General features: G+C 40.1%; 1 protein-coding gene across 2 annotated transcripts in view; it reads left to right on the top strand.

Annotated features, from left to right (window-relative positions):
• Positions 1-21,874, top strand: part of KCNK2 (potassium two pore domain channel subfamily K member 2) — a 225,171-nt gene that overhangs the window by 63,002 nt on the left and 140,295 nt on the right. Inside the window, exon 1 of one of the 2 annotated variants that reach the window (XM_059875241.1) lies at positions 14,004-14,271. The exons of the other annotated variant lie outside the window; for it this stretch is intronic. The gene's annotated coding sequence lies outside the window, so the exon portion shown is untranslated. Of the gene's footprint in view, positions 1-14,003; positions 14,272-21,874 lie in introns of those variants that run through there. 2 annotated transcript variants of the gene reach the window in all.

Genomic DNA, 21,874 nt, shown 5'->3' with positions numbered 1-21,874 from the left:
AGGGTTAGAAAGAGATACGGCAGAGGCCAGGGCACCAACTCCGAGCCCACAGCAGGAATCCAGGTGCAAAATGATAAGGTAACCCTTCCCTGTCCACATCTCCATGCATACTCATATGTTGGATTTTCTACTCCGTGTGTCATAAACATTTGAAAGATGCTTTTCCTGCCTCTTCAGAGAGTAACTGTGCTAGTGATAATAACGAATATCTATGTGTCAGACACTTCTACACCCTTTGCAGGTCACAAATGATGTAATCCTCAGAACAGCCCTGTGAGGAAAGTACTATCATTATCTCCATTTTATAGGGAAAAAAAGGAACAAGGCAGTCACAAAGCAAATGGGTGGCAGAAACTTGCTTGAGTCTGTTTTTGACCAATTTGCTCTCATTACTGTCTTCAGTAACATCATTCTTTGGGTAATTTCTTTCCTTTGTCTTAATTACTCTCCTTGGTTTGATTTTGATTTTGTTTCGGCTTAGTGAGTTTTCAGTCACCCACGCCCAGCCATTTTTCAGTTTCTGCACCTAGTCTTGATCCTGGTAGGACCCTGGGTTGACCTCTCAGCTGAGGTCACCCACCGCCAGGTAAGACTCGGCACTATAAACCGTGGGATGGAGAAGAAAGGGTGTAAACTACTCACGGGCTAGACTTTGTGGGATTTGTTGACTAAATGCACATATTGTGTTAGGAAGCAAACAGGTACAAGGGTGTTAGACCACAATTATTGGTTGCCAATATTCAGTGTTTACATTACTAATATTTAAAAATAGTATTCACTGTGACCCACATAGTGAAATGTGACTGTATTTCCTTTTGAGTGTTAGTTGTCTTTTCTCTGAAATTAACAATCACCTTATTTTTTAATTTGTTGTTTCCCATGTACGTATCATTATATGGATCCTCAAGTCTCTGACAGAAATAGAAATCTTTTCTCACTGTATCACCCATGAGGAAATCTGTCACGTTCATTTTTTTACTTGCAGACATCTCTCCAGCCTTCCTCATATCCTCTTTTAATCAGACAATGTGCTCCTTGGGGCTGTCTGATCTCTGAAGTCCTGGGCTTCCCTGTGCCATCTTTCTGTGGATTGCGTCTGCCTCATTTCTATATCCTGTGCTGCGTGTCTTCCAATCTCTTATTCTGCTCCTTGCCTTTGTTGGAGCATGTGTGCTAAGTTGCTTCAGTCGTGTCCGACTCTTGGCGACCCTATGACTGTAGCCCACCAGGCTCCTCTGTCCATGGAATTCTCCAGGCAAGAATGCTGGAGTGGGTTGCCTTGCCCTCCTCCAGGGGAATCTTCCTGATCTAGGGATGGAACCCTCGTCTCTTATGTCTCCTGCATTGGTAGGTGGATTCTTTACCGCTGTATCATCCCACAATTGCTGAGAAAGAGCTCACAAAAAACTGGGCAGAATCCACATTATGCCCCACATAGATAGACATGGATAGTTAATGATAGACATGCATTCTGATTGATGTTGGTCTTCTGTCCTGATCGTTTTTGAATGTTTTAAATTTCTTGTCAACATATAAGGTAAATATTTTGAGAATTTGCATGTCTGAAAATAACTGTATTCTAAGAGATAAGCAAGTATTGTATATTAACACACATATAGAAAAATGGTACGGATGAACCTAGTAGAGACCAGACTCGTGGACCCAGCAGGGGAAGGGGAGAGTGGGATACATTGAGAAAGTAGCCTTGACATATACACATATATATATACTATCATGTGGGAAATAGATAGTAATGGGAAGTTGCTAAATAACACAAGGAGCCTAGCCTGGCACTCTGTGATGACATAGAGAGATGGGGTGGGGAGGAATGGGGAGGCTCAGGAGGGAAGGGATATATATATATATATATAATATATATATCTAATTATGACCAACTATGTATATATACATATATATATATATATATATATATAATTATGACCAATTTGCAATTCCAGTTTGCAGAAACCAGCACAAAATTGTAAAGCATTTTTCCATCAGTTAAAAAAAAAGTAAAAAAAAATAAACTCATAGGATTAGTTTAGTAGGTATAGAATTCTCATTTGGACATCATTTCTACTCTGAAATTGCACTTTTTGCTAAATTTTCTTCAAATTCTGGTATTAGGGTTTATATGTCCAAGTGAAGTGAAAGTCACTCCGTCGTGTCTGACTCTTTGTGACCCCGTGGACTATACAGTCCATGTAATTCTCTAGGCCTGAATACTGGAGTGGGTAGCCTTTCTGTTCTCCAGGGGATCTTCTAAACCCAGGGACTGAACCCAGGTCTTCTGCACTGCAGGCAGATTCTTTACCAGCTAGGCACCAGGGAAGCTTACTTATACATTCAAAATCATTCTAAATTCTGCCTTGTAGTAAGTGACCTATTTCTTCTCTTTTGAAGTGTTATGGATCTTCTTTTTTTCTCCATTGCTCTGGGAATTTCTAGTTTTTTTCATTTATTGAGATGTATGTTCCATGAGGTATTTCAGTATGACGACTTTTGGTCTTCAGTTCTAGAAGTTTTTCTATTATTTCCCTGACACTTTTCTCTGCTAAAGTCTCTTTTTCCAGAACTACTACTATTTTAACACTAGAGCCTCTGAACTAATACTCCATCTTATATTTTCTTTCCTCTTTTCTATTCTCTGTGTTTTCTGTTAATTTCCAAGGAGTACCCTCAGATGTATCTGCTCAAACTTCTCTGCAATTTTTTATTAGGGCAACCCAAATTATGATTTCCAAGAGTTTCTTTTTGTTTCCTGATCACTTCTTTTTTATAACCTCCTGTTATTTTTTGGATTGACTTTTTTTGATCAATAATTAATTTTATTGAATTTTCACTAAAAATTTAGGTTTATCTCTTTATTTTACTGAGATATAAACAACAAATAAAAATTGTATTTATCTAACGAGTACAGTATGATGATTTTGTATAAGTATGTTTTGGAAATGATTACCACGATCAAGCTAATCATCATATCTGTCATCTCACCTAGTTACTTCTCTTAGCTCTAAGAATAAAACTTACAGTGTCTGTGAAATTATCTTTTGGTCTCTGGATTGTCTCTGTGTGCTGAGATTTTTTTTTTTTTTTTTAGTTGTTTTGCTCTTTTTTGCATTAAAGGATTTCCTCTTATATTCGATGATCCCTGGTGGTCCATTTGTGTTTATGAGAACTAACAGCAATGTGTGTGTGTGGTGAGAAGTGCCTGTGGAGTGGTGAGGTTCTGAGTAGCGACTTTACTACAGGGATCAGGCAGACAGTGAGCTCCAGACCTTTCTTCTTGGGCCTGTCAACTTCTCCATAGAGGAATTACCTAATCCTTGGCCTGGGGAACTGACTTAAGCCTGCTGTCAGCATTCTGGGAGCCAAGTGAGGGAAGGGAGCATTTCTTTAAGCTATCTGAAAAATAGCACTGACTCTTGTTTAATTTGTTCTGTATTTCGTCCAGATTTGTTGGGATTACTGAGACTTCTCTTCATGAACAATTAATGTAAACATGTGGGCCAATCCTAGAAACTGTGATTGTCACCATATACTTTAAACACTGTAAGACTCTAAAAGATCATCTTTGTGGGTGATTAAATTGTTTCATCAATTTGCCATAATGACTGACATTTTTAGCACTAAACTTTGTGAACAAAGCTTCCTTTATATGCACCTATTGGCACCCCACTCCAGTACTCTTGCCTGGAAAATCCCAGGGACGGAGGAGCCTGGTGGGCTATAGTCCATGGGGTCACTAAGAGTCGGACACGACTGAGCAACTTCACTTTCACTTTTCACTTTCATGCACTGGAGAAGGAAATGGCAATCCACTCCAGTGTTCTTGCCTGGAGAATCCCAGGGACGGGACATCCTGGTGGGCTGCCGTCTATGGGGTCGCACAGAATTGGACACAACGGAATCGACTTAGCAGCAGCAGCAGCATGTTACCTGAAAGAAGTATACATCATCAAACAACATACAATGTTAGCTAGTTATCTCTTAATCCAATTCTCTGAATGGCAGGCAGACAGATTTCTTTTGATTGGGAAGAGAGTAAAGGAAACACATCAAATGCATGACATACTAGCCTTCATTTCCCTACTGGAATATCATAACTGAGGAAACTGGCGGATTTGGGGCTGAGTAGAAATGGAGAAAGAACACAAAGAAATAGAACCACTAGAAAAATCCTCCCTTCACTATATTTTTGAAGGGAAAACAAAATTAATAGCTGGTTGACTGTAAAAGTAAGAACTTAAAAGCAACCAGAGTGGAAGGGGCCCCACAGAATGTGTCTGGCGGGGGGTGGGGGGGGGTGCGGTTTATGGATCAGTTCCCTTGAGCAGTCCTAAAGTAGGAAAAGAAACATGACGTGGGGATGACATCACTGAGAAAAAGGGATTGTTATCTATCTATTGAAATATCTATCTATCTACCAGGTAATTAAGCATTTTTTGGTAATCTAAGTAAGCTATGTAGACTCACAGGTACTCATGCAAAAAGAATTAGAGAAATGGGATTCTACATGAAACGTTAGAGTTAAAATACCACATTTATCTGAAATATCTGAACTATCCTGATCATTGAGACAAAATTGTGTCAAGTCTGCATTTTTAAAAGCTTATGTCTATAAGTATTTAATACGGATGGATCCAACCAAAGAAAATAAATAACTGGATTTCATAGAGTTCAGAAAATTCAGAAACTTCCCAAGTCCCAGAAACTGCTTGGCGGCATCAACTTGGTGACGGAGGCTGCAGAATCCAGTGTCTTGAACAGTTTTTGTTTCCTTGGGCGATTCCAACAGGCTTGGCTTGCTCACCATTTTCTAAGGACCTCACTGCTCAGACACTGAGCTCCTCCATAAAGGGATGCAGGTAACTGGGAAAGTTCTGGCTTGCTCTAGGTACAGCTGGAACCTGGGACAGGGAGGGAGCCAGCAAAAGTACTACTGAGTCTGCCCTTCCAGGAGCTGGGAAACAGGCCACTCTGGTTTTCTTAAACATCAAAGCCAAGCTTCACTGAAGGCAGGATTGTTTAATATTCAAGAGCTCACGCTGAAGTCCATCTCTACTAATTATATTACTTATACTTGAATTCCTTTGCAGTTTCAAAGAAAAGGTCTGTCTTCTTTCTGCTGTTGCTTCCTTCCCACTGCTAGCTGTGTGCGTGCTCAGTCACGTCAGACTTTCTGTGACCCCATGGATTGTAGCCTGGCAAGCTCCTCTGTCCGTGGGATTGACCAGGCAAGAATACTGGAGTGGGTTGGCATTTCCTTCTCCAGGGGATCTTCCTGATCCAGAGACTGAACCCACGTCCCTTGTGTCTCCTGCATTGGCAGGGTGGATTCTTTACCACTCCGCCACCTGGGAAGCCATACCTCCTGTTTATTTCTTGTGTTTGTGGGTTGTGCAGTGTTTAAACATTAGCTGTGTCTTATTAAACAGATTAGGTTATGATTTGATTTGGGGAAACTTTAGAAATGAAAGGTAATAAAGGATGAAAAATTTGCAAGTAATGCAATATACTACTTATTTAAACTAATTTTAAATTGAGGGATTAGATATTATATTATCAAGGCTCTGCATTCTTACCCATAGAGATTCATCTAATGCTTTAAGCAGGTATTTTTTAGACTTTTTGTAAACAGAACTTTTAAAATTAAACAAGATTTTTAGAGGTACTCTAATTTGAAGATGCACTCAGATAAATCCTCTTACAAAGCCAGGAGCTGCCGCCTATTTTATCTGTCTTCAAAGACTTGATTTGAGCCAGAGAAATTTAGGTGTTCTTTAAATTTTTTTCCAAAAGACTTTTTATTGGTCCTTAGTCTTAGCTAGATTTTTTAGGGGAAAATAAAAAGAATGAAAAGTAAGAAATTCAAGCATCTAATTTGTGAGTTAAGATATATGAAATACATTTATTGAAACATTTAGGATTTCAAAACTAAAGTTCTTTCCCTTAGCAGTACTCATCTGGTTATTGACTAGAGGTAAATTATGACTCAGTGTTTCGGTTTCATATTAAATGAGAATTAGGTACCCAGGTGGAGAAGGAGATGGCATCCCACTCCAGTACTCTTGCCTGGAAAATCCCATGGGCGGAGGAGCCTGGTAGGCTGCAGTCCATAGGGTCCCGAAGAGTTGAACATGACTGAGCAACTTCACTTTCACTTTTCACTTTCATGCATTCGAGAAGGAACTGGGAGCCCACTCCAGTGTTCTTGCCTGGAGAATCCCAGGGACGGCAGAGCCTGGTGGGCTGCCATCTATAGGGTCACACAGAGTCGTACACAACTGAAGCAACTTAGCCGCAGCAGCAGCAGTAGCAGGACCCAGGAGCCAAACGATAAAAAGGACTTTGTCTAGGAAAATGTTTTTAGGAAATTGTGCACATGATTAACAAGCAAGTCTCTTCTTCTAAGCTACTGCTTTGCTTTCACAAACACTACAATCTTATTTGATGGGAAATGTGGACAACTTACATTAGCAACCCATGTTCTGAGTTAAGAGCCTGTCTAACTATTAAGTCATAGTAAAAACTGAGAGGAAAGGAAAAGAAAGATGTCTCTTCTTAAATTTCAAAAGAAAACCTCCCATCTCCTTTTCTTGCCAATACTCTAACCTGGGTGTGAATTTGGTGACTGCTGGACAGTTTTTGGTGTGGATCTTTGGGTCAGTATGCAAAGTGCATGCCTTGTCTATCATTTCTAATCCCTGGCTCTTAACTCAGGACTTTTTGCTTTGATAAAGCAGTGAGTAGAAAGGGCTGGTCAAGGTAGTCTAACAACGTGAAAAGGCATGAAAGAGACTCTTTGCCTCATATTCATAAGACTTTCTTTCATTTTTATAACCTAAGGCAAATATTAGATTTTAAGTGATAAAGATTTTTACTCTAAATTTGATTAGGGATCATTCTGAAAAAGCTCTGCATATCTCAACATGGGTAAATCTTGACAAGGTAAGCTTTAAGTGGAAAAAAAAAATGCCAGTTGAAAAGAATTAATTTAATACAGTACCACTTATGTAAATTTTAAAATGCTTTATATTTTTATGGCTACATAGGCACATGAGAAAAACACATTTACAGTCACAAGAAGGATGAGCACCAACTCCAGGAGGCCGTTATTTTGGGAGAAGGAGACAGAGAAAAGGAACAGGATGGGCTCGGTGAATCAGGACTGTGGTTGTAATATGATTTTTTTTATCAAAAAAGGAGAAAAAAAATATATCTGAAGCAAATATGGCAAAATGTTAGTACTTTTAAAATCCAGGTTTACACTATTTTAGGTTATTTTGTAATATTTGCTACTTAAAAATTGGCAAAATGTTTATAAACAAAAAAGTCTCTGAGGTTGCTAAAATACAGGAGATTTAGCAAGGCTTTATTGAGAATCTGCTATGTATTAGGTATTAGGGAGAGTGACATGAGGGTGAGTCCATCCCTACCGTAAGGATTTCACTGTCAAGGGGGAAAGAGATACCCTTGACATAATAAATACCATAATCATGTTATACGTGGTCATCACAACCATGTCATACATAATGGTTTCTACATGGAACGATTGACTCTGAGATGATGCCTTTACTGGATGAACGTTAATGGAATCTAGCCCAAGTTAATGACAAAAAATCATCATGAATTGAATTTTAAAAATAACATCTTCATATTTAATATTTCAAATGGATTGCTAACAAAGTATTCTCAAAGAGAGGTTCTCAAATATAACTGGCATATGCTCCCATGTAATTTATTTAAATAAATATTCATTATGTACCTTAGCAGATTTCCTTTGTGGTACCTTCTAGCTCTGTCTTTATGATTCATATTTTTGTTCATGGAAATGTTGTCTTCCCAGCTAGATAAATCTTTTCCGAGAGGGTTGTCTGGGTTTCATATTTTATCTACCAATCCCTAGAGCTTTAAAGTATATATGTATTATTTATGTGTAAACAATAGCAATGGTTCAATAGCAATAGACAATAGCAATGGTAAATTTTTATTGAATGCCTACTATATGTTATAGGATCATAGTAAAAGAGTACTTAACTCTGAACTCAGAATTCAGAGTCAAGGGTAGCGGGAAACATACATAGATTTAAAATCTATATTGCCATAAATATGTGGCAGTATATTGTGAAAAATAGTATGTGAAAAATGTATGTGAAAAATGTAATGCCACATATGAAGACGTTACAAACAACATGCATCACTGCAGGCAAAAGAAACGCTATAGTTAGCTACCAAGAAGGTTGGCAAGGTGTTTTGGAATCTGAACAATACACTACTGGTTCCCCTTCTTGAGAAAATATTAATGCAAAACAGTAAAGTTTTTTTATACCCAACTTTTGTCCAAAAAAACACTACCACAAAACAGCATTCTACTGTTGGGGTAGAAATAAAAACAAGAAAAAAAGGCCATTTATTCTACTCATGGCTGTGCTTGGTGGCTAACAGATTTTCATCAATAATTGTTAAAAATAAAACAGTAAATATTTGACATCTCAATTTTAATTAAAATGAGCATAATGTGATACCAAGGTGAGAAGAACAGAAGAGATCCCTGATAAATCGGCGAAGAGGGAACAGGTACAGTATCTGAGTCACAGGAGTAAATACACATCACACCTGTTGGCTCAACAGAAAACTCCATTCCTGGAACCCTTACTGTGAATGCTATTTGCATACATTGGTCCCCTTAGCAACCAGCAACTTGGGGTTCTAAAAATTTTACCTGAACCAAAGACCTGTTTGTGGAAGAGTTTTATCTGTGTCCAGAAGACAACACTGATAACAATGAAATGGGGGAAGATTCAAGCAAACCCAGAAATGCTGAAAGCAATCGTAGTTGCTAAGGAGACAGAAAGTAAAGTCAACACAATTTAAAGGCCAGTTGTGGTTCAGCTGGTAAAGAATCTGCCCGCAATGAGGGAAACCAGGGGTTGATCCCTGAGTTGGAAAGATACCCTGGAGAAGGGAAAGGCTACCCGTTCCAGTATCCTGGCCTGGAGAATTCCATGGACTCTATAGTCCATGGGATCGCAGAGAGTCAGACACAACTGAGCGACTTTCACTTTCACTTCAGATAGCAACAGTTCAAAATGTTGGGGCCATAGCCAAAGGGAGATCTGAGTATGTGCCTGGTAAAGAAAAGTGGCAACATCCCATCTATAACGATGAGAAGAGAGCTTTAGGTCTGTTTCTGGGCTCCCGGTATAGCCTTGTGAACCCCTCTACTGTCTCCCTTCCTAACCCAACTGGATCTCACCCATCCACCTTTGTTGGCTACATCCTTGTAAGGACTTCTCTGCCATCAGGTGGAACGGGCAAGGCTTCCTGCTCTAGGAAGAAGCCTTCTGAGTTGCCGAGTCCTCTTCATTCTAGAACAGAAAGGCTAGAATATGACTCCATCTTTTGCAGCTGTATTTCCTTCCTGAATCCCAGTTGTTCATTTGGTCCCTAAAAGCCAGTTTCCAGGTGTTTGCTGGCCAAGCCCCAGAAGATTAATGATCTCCTTTTTGTTTTCACTTACCTTGGATCCATCATCTTTCCCTCTCTCCATGGTTTAGGGCTATCAGTGTGAGTAATACTATTAATAGTGACCAATGTGTACTGAGTTCTTACTCTGTTTAGGGCACTGTTCTAATACTTATCATGAATTGACTCTTTAGGTCTCATTAACAAGTTGAGGTTGATTACTTTTCACCCCCATCTCACAGATGAGGAATTAAAGCACAGGTAATAATAAGTGGCTGAACCTGGATTTGAATCTGGGCAGCTCACAATTATCACCAGTGAACTACACTGACCTTCATGTGAATCTTATATGAAGACAGAATTATATGAGATAATAAAGAGCATGAAAGAAATACAGTGACTTTCAATGTGCTAAAAATACCTTGATGTGAAAAATGCTTTCTGATGATAAATGTCAGTTACCGTGAAATCCTCTTTGAAAGTCATAAGAGCTGGTGATTTTGTGTGTTGGGATAGTGGTGGTCTTTTATTTACACCAATTCAAAAAAATTGCATATACTATGTGTATAAGAAATAAAAAAAAATTCAGATAAGATACTTGTCTTCAGAGAGTCTTAGTCTAGTAGAGAAAGCACAACATGGAGACAAATATACACATAAGGGTAAAAGATGCTATGAATTTATAGCAGGATCCATAGACAATTATGATCAAATTTATCAGAGGTTAAGAACAAGGAAGGTTTCACAGAGCAGGATAGTCAGGATATATGATCAGGTAGCTGTCCTGATCAAATTTTCTAACTATATTTTTTGTTTTCTAATGTCTGAAGACCCAGATTTCATAGGAACTTGGGACTTCATTATATCTTGTTCTTATTCAAATTATGGTTACAGGGATTAGGCAGTATTGAAGTGTCTATGCTAGTTCTAACTGTTTTCCCAATGAGTGTTTTGACAATTGATAAATAGATTTGGAGAAGGAAATGACAACCCACTCCAATATTCTTGCCTGGAGAATCACATGGACAGAGGAGCCTGGCAGGTCCTCGTCCATAGGGTCGCAGGGTCGGACACAAATGAAGTGAAAAAGCACACAAATATTATTTGCATAACTGGGTATGTTAGTCCTTGTGTGAGGTTGACATGTCTTATGGCTCTTAAGCTTTGAAGAAAGCTTTCTAGAGATTGTGACAACCCTGAATTAAATTTTGCCCTCAGTTATTACCTAATTGTGCACATTAATTATCTCATGGAGGAGTCTGCTGTGATGATGGATGAGAAGGTCTGTACTGTGAGTGGCTGCTTAGGAAAGGTCACGGTGTTCTCTATAATGTCTAGCTTTAAACCGTTTCAGATGTGATTTCTAAGCTGAAAGCTGAACCACCATAAGAGCATTCCATGGTAACAGACCTGCATCTGTTGGACTCCACTGGCAAGCTGTTGCAGGGCTAGAGACAGATCTCCATCTGAAGCATCTAGCAGTGTGGCAGAAGTAAGCAGGTATTAAGCTGAAACTTGGAAGAAAAGTATAGTTCAGGCAATTCCATCAGAAATGAGTTGCAACATCTCAGAAGAGAAGAAACAAGAGCGCTCAAGAGGCATTCTTTCCGAGGAGGGAGAAAACCTTGAGATGCCACTGGAAGCCTAAGTCATTTCATCATATGTGCAGTGCAGAGCATGCTTGAGCACAGTGTTTTGAGTGAGTGATTATTGCTTCCTCTGCAATACACACCGTACCTGGAGCTCCAGGAAAGGGAAACGTAAGCAATAAAAGAGAGCTCCCATGTGTGATCTGGCAGGGAGGGTAAGCATCAGTGAACCAGGACAGCAGGGCCAGGACTAAGGTGAGGCTAGTGAGCCCAGCCTCTGCACGTGCAAAGTTGGATCCTCTTTATTCAAAACTGCAAGCTTTTTGATCACCATGGATTTTTAACATTAAGATTGATTTTTAAATACTGTATTCAAATATTATTTATCTGTGTTTTGATGCCCATTTAAATTTTGTGCCCCAGGCAAGTACCCTCTCACTCGCCTTAGCCTAGTGCCAGCCCTGCATGACTACAATTGAAGTGAGATGTTTCAACACTTACCATGGCCTAGAAGATAGAATCATTGCATTTTATTGCAGATGTGACCTCACAGGGCATCTGATGTTACCTGAACCCAGAGGCTGGAATCAGAGAGCCTCAGGACCATGTGCAGCCTACAGATAGGTTTTATTTGCCATTATCATTGTTTATTTTGGAACAATGGCTTACCCTCTCTGCCAGATCACTCATGGGAATTCTCTTTTATTGCTTACGTTTCCTTTTCCTGGAGCTCCAGGTACGGTGTATATTGCAGAGGAAGCAGTTATCACTCACTCAAAATACTGTGCTCAAACATGCATTGCACTGCACATATGATGCAATAACTTATACTTCTAATGGCCCCAGACATGGAACAACTGACTGGTTCAAAACTGGGAAAGTAGTATGACAAGGCTGTATGTTGTCACCTTGTTTATTTAACTTAAGTGAGGAGTACATCATGCGAAATGCCAGGGCTGGATGAATCACAAGCTGTTATCAAGATTGCTGGGAGAAATATCAACAACCTCAGATATGCAAATGATACATTCTAATGGAAGACAGTAAAGAGGAACTAAAGAGCCTCTTGATGAGGGTGAAAGAGGAGAGTAGAAAAGCTGGCTTAAAACTCAACATTAAACAAACTAAGATCATGGCATCTGGTCCCATCACTTCATGGCAAATAGAAGGGAAAAAAGTGGAAGATTTTATTTTCTTGGGCTCCAAAATCACTGCAGATGGTGACTGTAGCCATGAAATTAAAAGACACTTGCCCCTTGGAAGGAAAGCTATGACAAACCTAGACAGAGTATTAAAAAGTAGAGACATCACTTTGCCAACAAAGGAGTGTATAGTCAAAGCTATGGTTTTTCCAGTAGTCATGTGTGGATGTGAGAGTTGGACCATAAAGAAGGCTGAGTGCCAAATAATTTATGCTTTTGAATTGTGGTGTTGGAGAAGACTCTTGAGAGTCCCTTGGGCTGCAAATCAGATGAATCAATCCTAAGGGAAATCAGTCCTGAATATTCATTGGAAGGACTGATGCTGAAGCTGAAACTCCAATACTTTGGCCACCTGATGGGAAGAACTGACTCACTGGAAAAGACCCTGATGCTGGGAAAGATTGAGGACAGGAGAAGAGGGCAGTAGAAGCTTAGATGGTTAGATAGCATCAATGACTCAATGGACATGAATCTGAGCAAACTCTAGGAGATATTGAATGACAAAGGAGCCTGGCGTGCTACAGTCCATGGGGTCACAAAGAGTCAGATGTGACATATGACTTAGCAACTGAACAACAACAACTATTTGAAATTGAAAGATTTCTTCTGATACAATATCTGGATATTGTCTCTGGATATCTGACTTCTCTTGGAAAACTGGAAGGTTTAACACACTGGATCCATGTTCTTTAATGGATCAACTAGATATGACTAGAATATCTCCTCCAGTTCACTGGTTCACTAGAGCCACTTCATGCATATATGTTCCTGCCTGATGCTGTATGCATGTGATTCTGAGCCCTAATTAACTGCAGGATTCTTTCAATAATATCTCTTAATAGTGGACTTTCATTCATTTAAGGACTATTTATTTTTGTGCTTATTATATGTAAGATATTGTGCTTAGGAACAAGATGATGAGATCTTTTCTCTGTTAGAACTTGTTTTAGTCCCACGCACAATGTTATGGGTTGAATTGTGTCCCCCCAAAAAGGTATATTGAAGTCCTAGCCCCAGTACCTGAGAATGTGACCTTACTGTGAAAAGGGGTCTTTACCAAGGTAATTAAGTTAAAAATGGGCTTCCCTGGTTGCTCAGTGGTAAAGGATCTGCCTTCCAATGCAGGAGACACAGGAGACACATGTTAGATCCCTGGGTCAGGAAGATCCCCTGGAGAAGGAAATGGCAACCTACTCCAATATTCTTGCCTGGATAATCCCATGGACAGAGGAGCCTGCAGAATTACAGTCCATAGGGTCGCCAAAGAATCAGACAGAACTTAGCCACTAAACAACATCAACAAAAGGAGGTCATTAGCTGTGCCCTGATCTAGTATGACAGGCATCCTTTAAAAAAATAGAAATTGGGACGCAGAGCTGGACACAAACAGGGAAAACAATGTGAAGAAATGCAAGGAGAATGCGCCCATGGGGCTGGAGTGATGCATATACAAGCCAAGGAATGCCAAGGAATACCAAGGATTGATGGCAAATACCAAAAGCTGGAAGCAGTAAGAAGGGATTCTCCCCTAGTGCTGTCAGCTTGATTTCTGACTTCTAGTCTCCAGAACTGAGATAAAGATGTCTGGTGTTCTTAGCCACCCAAGTTTTTGATGCACTGTCATGGCAGCCCTAAGAAACTAATATAGGGCAGTGACTAAATAATTTGAAGAAGTAGTTAAATAACAATTGTGACCACAATAATGAGGGGAGAGTCCAGAAGGTTACAAGCGTGTACTGTTGGGGTGATGGGTTGATCTTGTTAAGAGGTTATGGGGCTTTTTTTGAGGAAGGAAAATCCCATGAACAGAGGAACCTAGTGGGTCGCAGAGTTGGACATGACTGAGCCCCCCCACACACGTCTTAGCTAAAGCCTGAAGAAATAGTTTAAGTTAGTTTGTAGTAGTAAGAGAAACAGGCACAGTCTAGGCTAGAAGGACTGGCATGTATGAAGACACTAAGGAAAGAAGGAACAGGGCATACTCAAGAAACTGGAAACGAGAGGAAAATCTGGTGAGCTGAGCCTATATAGTAGGTATATTGATTAATCAGCTATGTTACACTGGGGAAGTTATTTTAACTCCTCTGAGGATAATAACAGCAGTAGCTCAGAGGTTAAAGTATCTGCCTGCAATGCGGGAGGCCCGGGTTCGATCCCTGAGTTGGGAAGATCCCCTGGAGAAGGAAATGGCATCCCACTCCAGTATTCTTACCTGGAGAATCCCATGGATGGAGGAGCCTGGTGGGCTACAGTCCACAGGGTCACAAAGAGTCGGACCCAACTGAGCGATTTCACTTTCACTTTTATCTCATTGGTTGTTAGGAGGATTAAATGAAGAAGTAAATGAAAGGGTCTTAAAAGAATGGCCAACACACATGCTCTGTTAGATGTTACCTCTTGTTATGAGTCCTGTTGTTCTTGTTGTAACTATGATTATTCACAGGGTAAAGACTTTCAAGGCCCTGAGAATGCCCCTAGACTATTAGTCTCTATGGTGAAGGCAATGGAAGGTTAGTGTATACTTCAGGGCTTCAGCTTAACTGGATTTTATCTCTAAAAGCCTCCTCTGGCCACACTGTGGAGGATGGATCAGAGGTTAGTGGAGATGAGGCCGCTGGTGAAGGTCCCGGGGACAGGTGGCGGTGGGGGAGGCAGTCTTCTTGCTTGGTTCACTTTGCAGAATTTGGAGAGATCACACAATCAGCTTAACAATTTTAAAAATTCAAGAAAAAGCTGCTTTCTTCTTTCTTATAGAACAAACATGCCTTGGGTGATGCTTAGGTTTTTAATCTCAATTCTTCCATAAATTTAGTAGAAGGCCTTGAGCAAGACTTGTATGTGCTTATTTAATCATAGACACAGAAACATAGGAGGGAAAGTTAGATTCTATGCTTGTATGATGACATTGGGCTTCCCTTGTACCTCAGCTGGTAAAGAATCTGCCTGCAATATGGGAAACCTGGGTTCTATCCCTGGGCTGGGAAGATCTCCTGGAGAAGGGATAGGCTACCCACTCTGGGATTCTTGGGCTTCCCTTGTGGCTCAGCTGGTAAAGAATCCACCTGCAACGCAGGAGACCTGGGTTCAATCCTTGGGTGGCAAGATCCTTTGGAGAAGGGAAAGGCTACCTACTCCAGTATTCTGGCCTGGAGAATTCCATGGACTGTATAATCCATGGGGTTGCAAAGAGTCAGACACAACTGAGTGACTTTCCCTTAACGATGACATTAATAGTGATCTTAATGGTGACATTAAGATCTCTGGTTATTGAACACATTAACAAATATCTTTAAAAGAGTTCAAACCTCACAGTCTCTATTTGCTTTTCTATTGCCTTTCTATCTTGTGACTCAATTTTAGAAGATAAATTGAATTGATTTGTTCGTCACACAAAAAAATTGATTTGTTCTTCATTGTTGTCAGAATCTGTGCTCTCAGGTGAAGACATAATGCTGGATTGGCAAATTTTCATAACCAATACAAGTTTTAAATACAGTACTGGATGTGCTGAAAATTCATTAGGAAATGAAAGCCATCAAGAAAAAAATTTAAGTTTAGTTCTCTCTGAATTTATGGCTGATTTTAATAAAAAGCACCACATTTGATATAATTAGTTTGCCTAATGTTGACAGACTTTAAAAATTATTTAAAAATGAATCCATTGTTAGTCTAGATACATATCACTGAAATGTTTATTTCCTGGTGATAGTTTATGATACTCAGCTTTGAAAGGAGAAAGACAATTTGAAGTAGAATTTCCTCTTTGTAAACTAAGTAAATTCTATAAATTTTTTCCATTCATAAATACGTAAGTGAACCAAAGGTTTTTTTGTCCTTTCCTTCACTGGTTTGCTTTAAAAATAATGATAAATAAAAGATACCGATTTATTGCAGAATTATGGTTCTATTTTCTCAATATATTAACTTGGAAAAAAATTTAGCCTTATCTCAACCTATCCCAATAGCAGTGGCTGATTTTTGCAGAATTTAAAATCACAGATGGTTATTTACAAGTCAGTCTACTGAATTCCTTTTCTAAAGTAGCTTTTTCAAAGCTAAGATAATATGTCAAAGTGCACATGTGTTCTCTTAATTTTGTATATAACCTGTTGTCTAAATTTTATGTACAGTCTTTTATAATAAACCATTCTCCTATATGAAAAAAAAAAAAAAAGTAAATTCTAATGTTTTCAGAATTGAATCTTATAACAGAGTACCATTATGATAAGGATTTCTTTACAATACCCTTAATCAAGACCTTATTTTCTTTCGAGCAAAGTTATATATGAATGTTAACTTATTTTTATGAGTAACACTTAAATGTACTTACTGTTTAAAGAGCTGATTTTATATGCAAAAGTTGGGTGTTTTGACTTACATAAATTTTCAAAACTGAAAAGAAATTGCATGAGACTAAGAATTGCCATTATAAGAGACAGTCTTGTTTACATTTTAAAATCTTATCATTCTTCATATTTTTGTGTATAGGTGTTTAAAGTAAGCAAATATATAAAGCCATTAAAAATATTGCTGAGTGTCATATATTTTAGAGTGACTTTAATTTTTGCAAAATGAACCTCTTGATAAATTTTGCAAAATTTAATGGAAAAAATGACTTTTTTTTTTCATTTTTTAGGGTGAGGCACTTTAATCTGAAACCACCTCAGTAACTTGATGATATTTTCCCAATAGACACAGACATGGTTTCACTGGTGTGATTCTTTCCTTATTTTGACTCCATGATTAGAGAGATTTGGTGTGTCTTTTTTCCTACAGTATGTCCCCAAGTATTAGAAAAATGCCTTTCTGATACATGTGCATGCGTGCTCAGTCACTTCAGTCATGTCCAGCTCTCTGCAACCCCAAGGACTGTAGCCTGCCAGGCTCTTCTGTTCATGGGATTCTCCAGGCAAGAATACTGGAGTGGATTGCTGTTGTCCTCCAGGAGTTCTTCCTGACCCAGGGATCGAACCCTGGTCTCCTGCATTGCAGACAGATTCTTTACCGCTGAGCCACCAGGGAAGCCTCTTCTGATACACAGAGGTGCTTAACAGTGAGAGTGAATGGTGATATGTGCCAGTGCCCGGCGTGATTCGCCAACCACGGGCAGAGGGCCTGAGTTGTCATCTCGCCCAATTTCTTACCACTGCAGAAACCGCCTCTGTGACGGTGAGTGCCAGTAGAGTGAACCCAAATCCTGCTTTTCCTCCAGGATTCTCTTAGCATGCTCCCTGGACTAGCAGTGTCGGCATCACCTGGGAACTTGTTATTCGTGCCAATTCTCAACACACCCTCCCCACACACAAAAGACACCGGAAACTCAGGGGCCATGCTCAGCAATCTGTGTTTTAGACGCACTCCAGGCGATTCTGACGTTCACTCCAGCCTGAGACCTACTGCTCGAGACAATGCATGTATGGGCACTGCCCACATCTACCTCTTTGCTTTCTTTGCTCTTCTCCTAATAATGTCCAACTTCCCTTCTGATCAACATATTTGAATTTTAGGCTTATGAATATTTCAAAATCAATACATTTTGGTGTTTTTTAAAAATTGTTATTTATTTATGGTTGTGCTGGGTCTTCCTTGCTCCCCGGGCTTTTCTCTAGTTGTGGTGAGAGGGGGTGGCTCTCTAGCTGGGATGTGCTGGCTTCTCATTGCAGTGGCTTCTCTTGCTGCAGAGCACAGGCTCTGGGGGGGGTAGGTTTCAATAGTTGCGGCTTCTGGCCCCTAGACACAGGTTCAATAGTTGTGGTGCATGGGCTTAATTGCTCTGAGCATGTGGGATCTTCCTGGATTAGGGATTGAACTCATGTCTCCTGCATTGGCAGATGGATTCTTTATCAACTGAGCCACCAGGGAAGCCTCACTTTGGCTTTTGAGGAATTGCCTTCTTAAAGTAACTTGCACGACTCAGGTCTGACTGATACTTCACAGCTTACTTGGAATTTAACTCTTAGGGGTTGTATTACTATCTGTTGCTGCATGGAGAATTATCCCAAAACTTAGCACCTGAAAACAAAGAAACATTTATGGTCTCATAGTTTTGTTTTGTTTTTTAATGTTTTCAATTGAAGTATAATTGATGTACAGTGTTGTATTAGTTTCAGGTATACAGCAAAATAATTGTTATATATTGATATAGATTAATATGCTTATGTGTATGTATTTATGTGCTGTTTGTATATTTTGGAAATTAATCCCTTGTTGGTCATCTAATTTTGCAAATATTTTCTCCCATTCTGTAGGTTGTCTGCTCATTTTATTTATGGCTTCTTTTGTTATGCAAAAGCTTTTTAAGTTTCATCATTTGTTTATTTTGGTTTTCATTTCCATTAATCTAGGAGATGGATCCTACCCCCAAAAAAGTACTGCTGTAATTTATGTCAAAGAGTGTTCTGCCTATTTTTCCCGTAGGTGATCTCACAGTTTTTGAGGCTTAAGAATTTGGAAGGAACTTACTTGAGTAGTTGTGATTGAGGGTCTCTCCAGAGGCTGTACTCTCAAGAGGTCTTATCTATGACTATGGCGATCTCCTGACTCGAAGGGAGAGGGATCAGCCTCCAAGCTCACTTACGTGGCTGTTAGAAGAGCATAGGAGACTCACTTTCAGGTTCACCCACGCCTCTCCTCTCCCTTATGACATGGAAGCTGGCTGCCACCAGAAGGAAAGATCCAAGACCCTTACCCAAGGGTAAGAGGGCACGCACAGGTGGGAAGCCACAGTCTTTTTATAACCTAACCTGGGAAGAGACATCCCATTGGTTACACTGCATTTTGTTCATTGGTAGCCCACATTTGAGGGGGATGGGTTTAGTGCAAGGCATGAATACCAGCAGGCAGGAATCATTGGGGGTCAACTTAGACATCCCCATACAGGTAAATTATTTCTCTCTTCCTCCAGTTCCTTGCTTTATAATGTTTTGATTAGGGCTTTCTAGTATCAGAAATCTCAAGACCAACTGGCTCATACAAAAAGAAAACGTGTGTGGCTTATGGTGTAGTTTGATACAGGGAACTGATCAAATGTTGTCACCAGGACCTGGTCATTTTGGTTTTATCTGATCTTTACTGGCTTCATTCTTGGGTAACTTCTCTTCTCTTGCTGGCATAATAGTTTCCCAAACCTTCAGGTTCAAGGTGAGAGGTATAGCAGGAAAGTCTCTTTCCTTGGAAATCCTGGCATAGGTTCCATTGACTGAGTGGGCTATAGGCCTGTGCCTGAACCAACTGAAAGACCAAGGAATCGGGATTATGTTACTGAGGCCCAGGACACACACAGCACCTTCAATCGGGGTGAGTCCCACAAGAAACATAACAGCCGCTAGCAGGGAAGGTAAGTGGCCCTGGAGGGACCATATCAGGCAGGCATTTCATGGAAGTACTGCCTATACGTGTCGAATCCTCTGAGTTTGCATGAACTAGAATCTCTTGGATAATGGCCACGCTCTCCCCCAGTGTTTTCTCCCCACATGCTGGGGATCACAGGGTCCAGTTGATCTACCGATGCCACCTCTCTTATCCTCTCTTCCACTCCCATCCAAGTCACCACGAAGTTCTCATCTGGACTAAGCAAGAGCATCTAACTCCCTGGGTACATGTTTCCATTTTTGTCCATCTTCTGTCTATTCCCCATGTAGCAACCAGAGTGATTTCTTTCAAATGCCATCTGATGAAGTTAGATGAAAATTCATCAGTTCCAGTAATTAAAATCCAAGGCGTTATGACCTGGTCTCTGCCTGCCTCTTTAGCTTGACCGCTGTCTGCCGCCAGTCTTCCTCTCTGAGCTCCCCACATTCTCCAAGCTTCTTTCCTCCACAAGGAAGGGCCACAAGCTTCACATTCTGCTGAGGAAGCTCTTTCCTTACATTATGTCTCCCCTTCTCTGCCCTTGCTCACCATCAGGGCCCAATTGTGATGTCACTTTTTACAGGCCTTCCTGGGCCGTCCAGCATTAGGTACGCTCATTGTACTCCCTACCTTCTATTTATTGCGCTTATCAGAATTTTCATTCTAGGTTTATTTGGCACCTTCCCCCTCCAGACCATAAGCTAATGAAAGCAGTAGCCTTGATCTAGCCACAGAGCTTCTGTTTGGTTCCTCGTAGGTACTCAATAGATATTTGATAAACATAATGCATTTCCCTCATCTTAGACCTGTGCAACTGTGTTCTCCAAAGGATTAAATAGATGACGAGATTTATTACAGAGTTGAGATTTGTTGGTGGTCTTGTTCGGCCGGGAGCCCCCGATTCATTGGGTTAGGTCAAGCACAAGAGAGAATGAAATTTTTTTGAGGACCTGTAATGTTAAACATATATATGTGTTTAGTTCTTACAACAATCTCTTGCAAGTTCAGTGTAGTATTCTTATTTTGTGGATGAGGGAACTGATGGTCAGAGAGAGAGAAGGACTCCCTCAAATTCACATTGTTCACAAGTGGCAGAGTTAGGATACTTACAGAAGTGACCTTGATTGGAAAATTCCAGGTCTGAATGGAACTATGGAAAAGTCAGTGGCATGCTTTGTTTTGCTTTTTGTTTTATCTTTGAGTAGGGCAAGGTCAAAAAGGAAATTAAACGTGAAAGTGAAGTAGTGTAGATTTCTTGCTGCTGGTTGAGCACAACAGAATCTGAAAGCACTGGAATAAGGGGGGTATGGAATTTGGGGTGCAGAATTTTTATTATGTATTTCAGGGTTTCCCACCCAGTAAAATAAAGTTAGCAGGTGTTGAGTAGCCTGGGTCTGGGAGCACGAAAGAAATAGAGTCCGTCTAGTCTTTCTAAACCACCTTTGATGGGATTTATATGCCCTGAAATGCAGACGTAAAATTAAACAGGATAAACCATCTCATTTCCTTGTTTCTCGAGTTGCAATGATACACAAGCTAGTCTATTCCCCTTTTTTCCCTTTTATCTCAAACATGGTGAGTAAGCACAAGAAAGCTCTTAAAGAAGTAGGAGGCTTTAACTGAGGGACTGTGTGGGGCTAGAGTCAGTGTGGAGACAAATTTCTTGGTTCTTTTGAATTATTTGTGAGGTGAGGCTAGCTTGTTGGAATGATTCCTACTAATGTCAAAGTTTGAAATTTTGTTTGTTTTTAAAATTTTAATTTAATCTTTCTGTAAGTTAAATCTGTGGCCCCCTACCCCCAGCCCTATATATATGTGTGTGTGTGTAAGTGTGTGTGTGTGTGTGTGTGTGTGTGTGTGTGTGTATGTCTGATACGAGGATATGCAAAGGGGACCTGAAACACCACTGCAGCACATGACTTGAGAGAAGGGAAAATGGCCAATCAACATTTGGGACTGGTGGCGAGTCTTACATCCCATGAGTAAGGGCGGCACTACATAGGCAAATTTATTTATTTTTATTATTTAAAATATTTATTTACTTATTTGGCATCATCTGGTCTTAGTTGCAGCAGGCGGGATCTTCACTACATTATTCAGTCTTTTGTTACGGCACATGGACTCTCTAGCTGTAGTCCACAGACCCCAGAGTGCATGGGCTCAGTAGCTGCAGTGCAGTACCTGGACTTAGTTGCTCCACAGCATGTGGGCTCTTAGTCCCCTCACCAGGGATTGAACTGCTTCTCTTGCATTGCAAGGTGGATT

This window comes from Bos taurus, chromosome 16 (genome assembly GCF_002263795.3).
Source record: "Bos taurus isolate L1 Dominette 01449 registration number 42190680 breed Hereford chromosome 16, ARS-UCD2.0, whole genome shotgun sequence".
In the NCBI taxonomy this organism is placed as follows: domain Eukaryota; kingdom Metazoa; phylum Chordata; class Mammalia; order Artiodactyla; family Bovidae; genus Bos; species Bos taurus.
This window is presented reverse-complemented; position numbering and strand designations above follow the sequence as displayed.